General features: G+C 36.4%; 1 protein-coding gene across 1 annotated transcript in view; it reads right to left on the bottom strand.

Moving 5' to 3' along the window:
- Positions 1-9,488, bottom strand: part of FREM2 (FRAS1 related extracellular matrix protein 2) — a 160,608-nt gene that overhangs the window by 119,968 nt on the left and 31,152 nt on the right. The window lies entirely within an intron of this gene.

Genomic DNA, 9,488 nt, shown 5'->3' with positions numbered 1-9,488 from the left:
ATACTCACATATTCCTTATTTCTTTTGCAGTTACCAGTTTAAATGAATATGAAGTAATTGGTAGTATCAACTATTTTAATACTTCAAAGCTGTACATTACACATCTGAAGGTGAACATTCAGAACCATCTGCTTTTTTTCAACAATTACCAATTATCTCTGCACTTCCACTATAATTATTTGCTTAGTTCCTACTGCATGCTAACAGCTTTATTTATTAATTTTACATTTTCTTTTATACAAAATCAGTAACTACTTGACTGAGGTCATCTTTGTTAACCACTTTCTTCCAGCAAAAGTTTTGACTTGCAGTCAGCAATATAAGTAACGTTCAGGAGGAGAGGCCTGTCTGTCCATTTCAGTTGTTACCCTGTGCTTTGAACACAAAAAGTAATTATGAAAAGTGGGTACTGAAGAGTTTCTTTTTCTTTCCCTTGTAAGAACCCATAACTTTACATTGACTATTCTTCCCTATTTGCTCAGGACTTTTCTGGTTTTCAGGGGTTACAGTGGTGTCCAATGTCAATAATTTCTTTCTCAGAAGTACCCTGATTGCATAACAAATTATATTATCTACCTGATTCCCTTAAGTAACAACTGAGAAGTTCTATTTGTCAAACTAATGCATCCAATAGAGGATTTGCTGCCTGGTTACTTTTCATTGGTCTCTTATAATTTCTGGGATGCCCAGTAACACCTATATACCACTTATAAAACTATCTAAGAATAATTTTTATTCACTTACTTTACATTTTTTAGTGATTCTCATTTTTCTTGAGTATATACTAAGCAAATGAAGTTCGTTAAGCAGACATTATTTCTTCAGTAGCTACATTTTCTAAAAATTAGCAAACTTCTCAGTCTTCAACATTTTTCTTGTCATGTTTCTAGGAAGTTCTGATATAAAATTTTATATAGAGATATTTTGCAAGAAATAAAAGGCAGATAGAAATTGCCCATTTACATTTCTCATATGTGAGAAATGCAGAGAATAAAAACTGATGGAAAATTAAGTTGCCCAAGAATACCTTTTATATCCATTTTGTGTATCTGAGAAAGGTTTTTACTTGAAATTTTAAAGAAAAAGTGTCTTTTGAAGTTTCTCCCCTTTAATATGCAGTAAAAATATCTCTAGCTATTTGTCTCATCCTATCTGTACTACAAAATGAAGGTGAAGGAACTTGTCCATGTGACAAATAACAGTTTGGGAAAGTTGTTTTAGTCTTATAAAAATAAGCTATAAACACAGCTCAAAACACATAGGTGCAAAAAATACTCATGGGAGAGGGAGAGGAGTAAGGGGAAGCTGCCTGAGGAATGGGTCAAAAATAATTCTTTTGCTTTCATCTTGCAACTCTTTCCAAGAAAGTGCCAAAACTTAATGAGACTCTCCAGAAATCCAACATTCCTTTCTCCCAGAGTGAGATACAGATTCACACTAATAGAAAAGCAAAGCTCACAGAAATCCCTCTATCAAGTGTATAAGTACTTTGCTAATTGCCAAGATGCTATGTCCACATTCCCTGTACATTGTATGTTTGAATTCCTGGATTCCATTTGCATTTTTACCACTGAAAAATGGTTAATGGAGAATCCCATCATAAACAAAAAGAAATACCATTTATAAAGAAGTTAAATATGTAAGAAATCCATCCTCCCTTTTTATAAAAACAAATGTACCATAAGCATACCAGGTCCTTGCAATGGATAATAAGAAAATTCCATTCACAGTAAAGATCTCTGCACATTGCAACTAGACTCTGCACACGTGAATAGCAATGGCATCTTTGTCGCTTACCACCAGGATAGACTAATACTTTTCTAAAATTTTTGAGCACCATGGATTCAACTTCTTTTTATCACTCCTCAACAACTATCCTCATAGAAAAAATAAAAAAAATGTTCCATATATTTTTGGTCTCTTTATTTATCTACTTAGTGGCCTTGTTGCTTTATTCTAACAGTTGTCTCTGTCTTATTACTATCACTTCTCTCTATATTACTAACTTACGAAATGAAATAAAGTTTTAAATATGCTGTAATTGTGCTCTTTTGAAATATTTTTTAGCTAATTTGAGCATAAGCAGTAAACTTTAGGAGTGATGGAGCCTATATGTAACACAAGCCCAAAGGTCAAAAGAAACCCTGGGTCTATGTAAACATGTACTGTGTACATTGTAATGTATCACACAGAAAAGACTGTGGGGTCTTTAAAGAAATATCCTTTGGTAAATAAAGGTCACCAAGTCTTTCAATAAGACTGAAGATGATAAAAATAAAAATAGCCCGAGTGTCTCCCTGGTGACACAGGGGGTTAAGTTTCAGCACTATGAAGCTATCAGCAGTCACTGCAGCATGATTTCGATCCCCAGCCAGGGAGGTGACCCACATGGTATGGCAGACCTCTCCTGGCCCACCTGCTGCTCCCCTCAGCAGTGTATTTCAGTTCTGTCTGTTCTGCTCCCTACCCTGTCTCTGGTGAATCCTCTCACCACCTCCCTAGCTTCCCAACACCTCTGACCGGTACCCCAGTTCTTGTATTCATAAATAAACAAATCTTTAAAAAAAAATAAAAGTAGCCCAGTTTCTTACTTTGGTAAAAATTTAGTGATAATTATCACTAATTGTTCATATCATAGTCCTTTGTGCTTTCCTGAGGACTGCTGAGCAAGTACTCAGTGTCATGGCAGAGGAACTCAAAAGGAGGCTGTGAACAAAGTGAATGACCTGGATTGATATTTGAGTTTAAGTGGGGTCTGGAATTAGTTGAAAGACTTGATGTGACCTTGGATTTAGTTCATCTGTGGACCTCAGGGATCAGAGATTCAAAATCCACCATTGATCATTTTGCAGATATGGCCAAGTCTCACCAGCAGATATAGAAAAACGTCCACAGAAAATGCAGGTTTAACAAGCTGTCATGGAAAAGCCTGAAAATGCTAAGCAAGCACAAGCTCTTAGGAGACATGGAAAGAGGTGCAGAGCTTCTTCAGAAGCAAGAGCATACAGTGACCGCCACTGAGAAACACAAGAAAGACTCTGATAAACTGGATTTCCTTGTGGAAAACAGAAAAACTCATTACATGGGTCACAAAGCAAAGAGCTCAAGCCTAATAGACGAAGAAGGGTCCCAAAGCCAAATGACTATAAAAACCTGAAGTTTGGTTTTAGTGCAAAACAGAAAGGCTCCAAATAACACACTTGTGAGAGCTATGATGATGGATACAGCTTCTAGGCTAAAAAAGCTCCTGGCAAGGGCCTCAAGAGGCCTGGGCAAAGGACCAAATAAAAGTTCTAGAAAACTAACAACAGTAAAAGTGAAGAGCAGACCATACTAATTCAGCAGCATCTTTGTATGCAAAGAACAAAGAAAAAGGGATGAAGCCTTAGAATTTCATAATATAAATTGATTTCTTCTGTTTTTATTTTTTAAGTCTGTCGATAAAAATATTTTTAAAGGGAAAAAAAATAAACCACAATCTAGGTCATATTGCAACAATGGACATAGTGTGTCCTAAGGTGCTGATGTGTCCTAAGTGTGTCCTAAGGTGCTGATGAATTCACATTGTCTTTTTGGTGAGCTATGTGACAATACATTTAACAAAACAAACAAAAAAGACAAGCTGTTATTTTGATATCATTTCACAAATAAAACAATGCAACAAAAAAACTATCACATATACAAAATATCCATCATTCTATCCCCTGGTATACATGAGGAGCTGAGTTCTTTGCATGGCAAATTCCATCATTTCCTTACTGGTATTACTTGAAAACATGTTCCTGATCAAGTGAGTATGGAAAATGCTGAGCTAAGGCATCTTTTCTTTTTCTTTTTTAAAAGATTTGAATATTTATGCATAGAGAACTGTGGTGAGAGGATTCACTAGAGACAGAGTGGGAAGCAGAACAAGAAGACTCATGAAGTACACTTCTGAGGGGACTAGCGGGCAGACAGGAGAGGTCAGCTGGACTGTGGGCCCCCTTTCTGGCTGAGGATTGAACTCAGGCTGAAGTGGTTGCACTTCACCCTTTGTGCCACCAGGTAGGTGCAAGAACACTTGTTCTTAACAATCATCCTTCAGTACACCCCTCACTTGTCTTATTTTTTTCATCTGAGGTATGGGCTCACATCATGTCCTCTATGAATTTATAATGTTAAATATGATGTGCCTCAAAGTTCTGGAAATGCTACTGTTGTGTCACTGTGTGCACCTAAACCATGTTATATAACAAGCTTAGATTCACTTGCAGTAATAATTTAAAAGAAATAAAACTAATTTTATAGTTCTGAGTTGTTCTACCTTTTCCATCATAAAATTACATAATAAAATTAGGAAATATTATTGGCAAAGCAAAAGAGGTCTGAAGAAAGATAGCGAGAGACTAGTAGTGCAACAAAAGCATCAAGCCACGACATGTACTGCCTACAAAATGATGGCTGCCACTGTACTCCACTTGGTGCCAATTCATTTATTCACTAAGATTTAGCTCATGCTGTGTCAAAAGTCATGTTAGATGCTACATAAAATGGTGAACAAACATGGCCCCTGACCTTGGTAACTTGCAATATTTTATCCATAAAATTTTCAAATGCAGGTGAAGAGCAGGATGTCCATTGGCATTATTCACAGTATCTTATATAAACAAATGAAACAATGTACTACCCAGAAGGACCATTTTTATTTTACTTATGCATATATAAGTAACAATTTCTTAGACTAAAATGTTGAGTGGAGGTCACAGCTAACTCTAAACCCTATATATATATGATTTAGAGGTGGTTTGGTTTAGATGAAAATTTTCAGGTTCACAGATAGTATCACTTCTATGTGGAATACAGAGAAACCAAACAAAGGATCAGACAAAGTCAAACTAAGGATTAATCCTGGAAATGTGACTATAGAATTGAGGCTACCAGTAGACAGAGATGGGGGGATGGAGCAAAATGGGTTATAGTGGTGGATTCTGGGTGCTTTGGTGGTGGGGGAAGTGTGGGCAATAACACCTGAGGGGGTGGTTCTTATACTTCTAAAACACAAACAATAATGTAAACCAGTGTTACCACAATTAAAAAAAAAATTCTCATTCAGTACAGCTGAAATTGTATCTAAAGCAAAAAAAGACCTCCCTACAGGAAGCTCTAGGGAATTAAAACAATACTTTCTTTGCACCTTAATTAAAGTCAGTCAAGAGTCTTTGTCGGGCCTGACAATCACCACCTTTCATTTCAACTATTTTAATTAAAATACCTAGCAAGTTGGCAGAAGTTTTACCGATTAACTGAACCACCATTCAGCAATTTTAGCGACGTTTATCAGATTCCAAATTAAGGTACCACAACAGCTGTGAGTTCATTACATGCATAATAGGTAAATATTTTTATTTCCCCCAGCCACAATCAGGCATCTATACCAAAGCATCCCATACCAACAGCTTGGGCAACAGGATGGGGTAATCTTTCTTTCTTTTTTTAAGGTCTATGCTCCCCATTGTTATAATTTTCTTTACTTGGAAGAGGAGAGGGGCAATAAAAGGAAATAATAGTTTCCAACATTTTTTGAGATCCATTTTACCTACTGTATCTGGGGTAATGAGTAGTTCAGAGCCTCTATCAATCTCCCCTGGTCACCACTACATACAGGATAGATGACATTTACAAGTCCATAGCTTCAGCCATGTATTAATTGTATTTTCTTATTTTCTAAATTTTCATGCTCTTATTCTGACTTTTGGGTCTTGCTGATGAGAGACTAGACTGCCCTTGTCTGGGTTTCATAAGCAAGCCAGCCACTCCAGAACATACGCTTTGAACCACCTCCGCTGGCTTTTACATTCCAGGAGGCAATATTCCTCTGCTCCAATTATCCCAGAACCAAGGACCATACAACTACAGAGTCTGTGCTTATACTCCAGATCTTGATGAAGTCATTCAAAGCAGTCAAGCCTAACTTTGCTGCTCTTTTCTGCTTGCCCACAGGAACCACAATAAAGACTCCACTCCATTCTTTCCCCTCAAGCTTGATGGCTTCCAGCAACATTGGTGCTTCCCTGGCTTGGCACGCTCTCCAGTTGAGCATTGTAATAGCAGACTTCTCAATGGCAGTCATGGTGATCTATGGGCCCTGCTACATCTGAATACTCATAAAATCTACATTAAAAATAGACCTAGAGATCTGTGCATCCACGCCACACCTAAATATGAAATTACACAGTTGACACCATAAACACCTCAATCTTGACATTTGTAAATAGGCACATTCCACCAAATCACATTCCCCCATCACTAAAAAATCTTTATCATTAATCCAACTACTTTCCCTTGAAACACCCATCCTGGCCCTCTCTGGTGGCATAGCCAGTTAAAGCACAGCACCAAGAAGCTTAAGCCACTTTCGCATGAGTTCAATCCCCACCTGCCCCGGAGGTGACCACATGGCGCGGCAGACCTCTCATGACCTGCCTGCTGCTTCCCTCAGCAGTGTACTTTGTCAGTCTACCTGTTCTGCTCCCCATTATGTCTCTGGTGAAGCCTCTCACCGCCCCCGCATCTCTGGCCTATACCCCAGTTCTGTGTGAAAAAATAAATAAATCTTAAAAAAAAAAAAAAAGAAACTCCCATCCTGTTCTCCATGCATGTGCAAAAGAAAATTAGATTAAACCTTTCAGTGATTTAAAAAAATCTTCCATTATATACATTGCTTTCATATGGGATCCATATTCCTTGGCAGGATGAGATCATGATCTAGGTCCTGTTTAGTTCCTCTATTTTCCTTCCTGTCTACCTGCATTCAGTTAATGGTCTTTTCTCAATTCCAAAGAAGTTAAACTCCTCTTGATCTCAGACCTTTGCACAGTGACCCACATTTTTCCTTTTGAGCAGCTCAAAAAGTTAGTCTTATCTCCAAGACTCTCTCTCACCTATTGGGACTGGATACAGTTTGATCAGGCTTATGTTTATGTAACTGCTACATCTACCCACTTTCCATTAGTGCCCATCTCACCCATGTGGTTTATTTCTCAGACCACTCACCATGATTGATGGCAATTTAAAAACATTACTGTTTAACTGTCTATTGTTTGCTTTCCTCATGTAACTTAAGTACTATGAAATCAGGGATTCTTATTTTTTGTTCATTTTTCTGAACAAACCTTTGAAAACTTTTGCATTAATACAAAATTTCCAGATAATAAACAGTTAACAATAAGTAAATGAGTAATAAGGGAGTTTATGTACATAAATTCCCATTTGTACAACCATCCATTGGTTGTGATTTATACAGCATAGGCTAGGACTTAGATTATATAATTCCCCAAAGTCCCAATTATAATTTTATCCCTTTCTCTCCCTCCCTAAAAAAAGTCTACTTTGACAAATAAAATTTATATTTAAAATTTTCCATTCCAGGACATGTTTCATTTCCCCTGCAACATCTCTGGAGCTAAAGATGGTGCCTATCACCCAGATCTGTATCCACATGCTTTCAGGTTTATTGATGGGCACGTGAGCTCGGCTAGTACCTTCAAGGCAAGTCTGAGATATCTGTGAGCACTAGTGCAAACAGGAGGGTGCTCTTCTTACTGGAATTTCCATGATTAGTGAGGTAGGAGTACTGTGGGGGATTCCAGCTACCACATGACCTGCAGAATGAAGCCAGCCAACACAGGTAACCTGGTAACCTGGACCAAAGTGAGAAAAACAGGAGGCCCTCCTGATGTCAAATCTTATCACCCCTGAAGTTGGTTTCTCCTGACTTTTAAGTATAGGAAGAAATTTATTTTTGGTTTAAACAAATTTCAAATTATTTTTATCACTGTAACCAAAAAAGCCTTGTTCAATACAAGGAATAATGATGTTACTATTATAGAGGTATTTTGCTTTTTGCATAAAAACTAAATTAATTAAAAATCCGTAGTTCTTTAAATGCTAACCGACAAATGATGTGATTAACACCTCTAAATTTTAATCTCTGGATTCTAATCTCTATCTCTGGAGTGAATTCTGTTGTTTGTTGACTGTGGGATCTTGGTTAAATTAATTTATTCTTCTGAGTGCTTGTGTCTTTAAACTATAAATTATTGTTAGAGTAAAATGAAAAATAATGTTCTAATTGGGTTGAATTGAGATAAAGTGTAAAGTGCACAGCAGATATTAAGCCAAGGTTAGTTTCTTACTCTAATTAGCATGACTACTTTCCATCTGATGGTTATTACTTCTATGTACCTTCCACTACTATGCAAGTTATAGTTACATAATTAGTTCTTTATCAATATCATATGATCTGACATTTGATAATGTAATTTAGCATAACATAATATAACATAACATAACATAATATAATATAAATGATGTATGGAACAGAATAAGTAGCAATTTTAGGGATAATCCGAGAGCACTGATGTACTGGATCAAATAATGCATTAAGTAAGTAAATCTCAAAGAAACACAAGTCTCAGTTCAGAAACAAGAATTATAGGGACTGTAGTATAGCAGAGCAAATAAGAGCATGGGTTCTAGAGTCAGAATACAGTTGTCTTGTATCCTGCCTCTTTACCATATGCTCTGGGCAATTTACCTAGCTGTACTCCATGCTCCTCATCTACAAAAATGGTGATAAATAATAGAATCTCCTCTTAGGATAGTTGTGAGAACTAATTAAGCTGCTATATATAATGTACTTGGAATAATACCTAGATTCCAGCAATATAAGAAATGCTTTGATTTTCTTGATTCTTCTATGGTGGCACATAGCTATCATCCTTTTAGATCTATGCTACAGAGCTCAATTCATATCAAACAGGATGCTTTCTAGTTCTGGGCATAATTTCCTCATGAAACCCTGGATGAAAAATGACAGAAACAGGAAGAACTCAGTAAATATTAGCTATTAATGAAATTCTCTTTAGGAGACAGTGAAGAAACTACATTACTTTATACACAGCAAAAAGATCCTAAGTCTTTTCCAAACATTTATAAACCATTTTTTCTCCCCAACCCCTCATCCCAATTAAACTAAAATCTCAGTTAGTAGTTTAGCTAACAAAGGGTATTATGTATACATATGTACATATATATAAAAGGATATTATGTACATATATATATGTATAAGTAGGTCTAGGGAAGGATTTCAAAATACTCATAACTTAGTTTAGCAATTCAAAAATTTTTTTCTTATCACATTTGACAAAAGAAAAAAATTATACATGTGTTAACAAGTTCTACACAGTGTTTACTATGTGCCAGACCCAGATATTAATACACTTAGATGGTGTAAGAAGAATAAGCAAATTGAATGTGAAATAGCCCCATAGGCATTTCCAATTAGCTTTTAAATACTTCAAAGCTTTAAATATCAACATTCAGCTAAAATTCTCTGCAAACTTCTTCAATAGATTGTCAGACATGAGTCATATAAGATGCTTGAAATCTTCTATTTGGTATTAAATCTGGGTCACAGATTCAACCTCTGAGGTCAAGTAGACAGACAA

This window comes from Condylura cristata, unplaced genomic scaffold (genome assembly GCF_000260355.1).
Source record: "Condylura cristata isolate star-nosed mole 26May11 unplaced genomic scaffold, ConCri1.0 scaffold00010, whole genome shotgun sequence".
Classification (NCBI taxonomy): Eukaryota; Metazoa; Chordata; class Mammalia; order Eulipotyphla; family Talpidae; genus Condylura; species Condylura cristata.
This window is presented reverse-complemented; position numbering and strand designations above follow the sequence as displayed.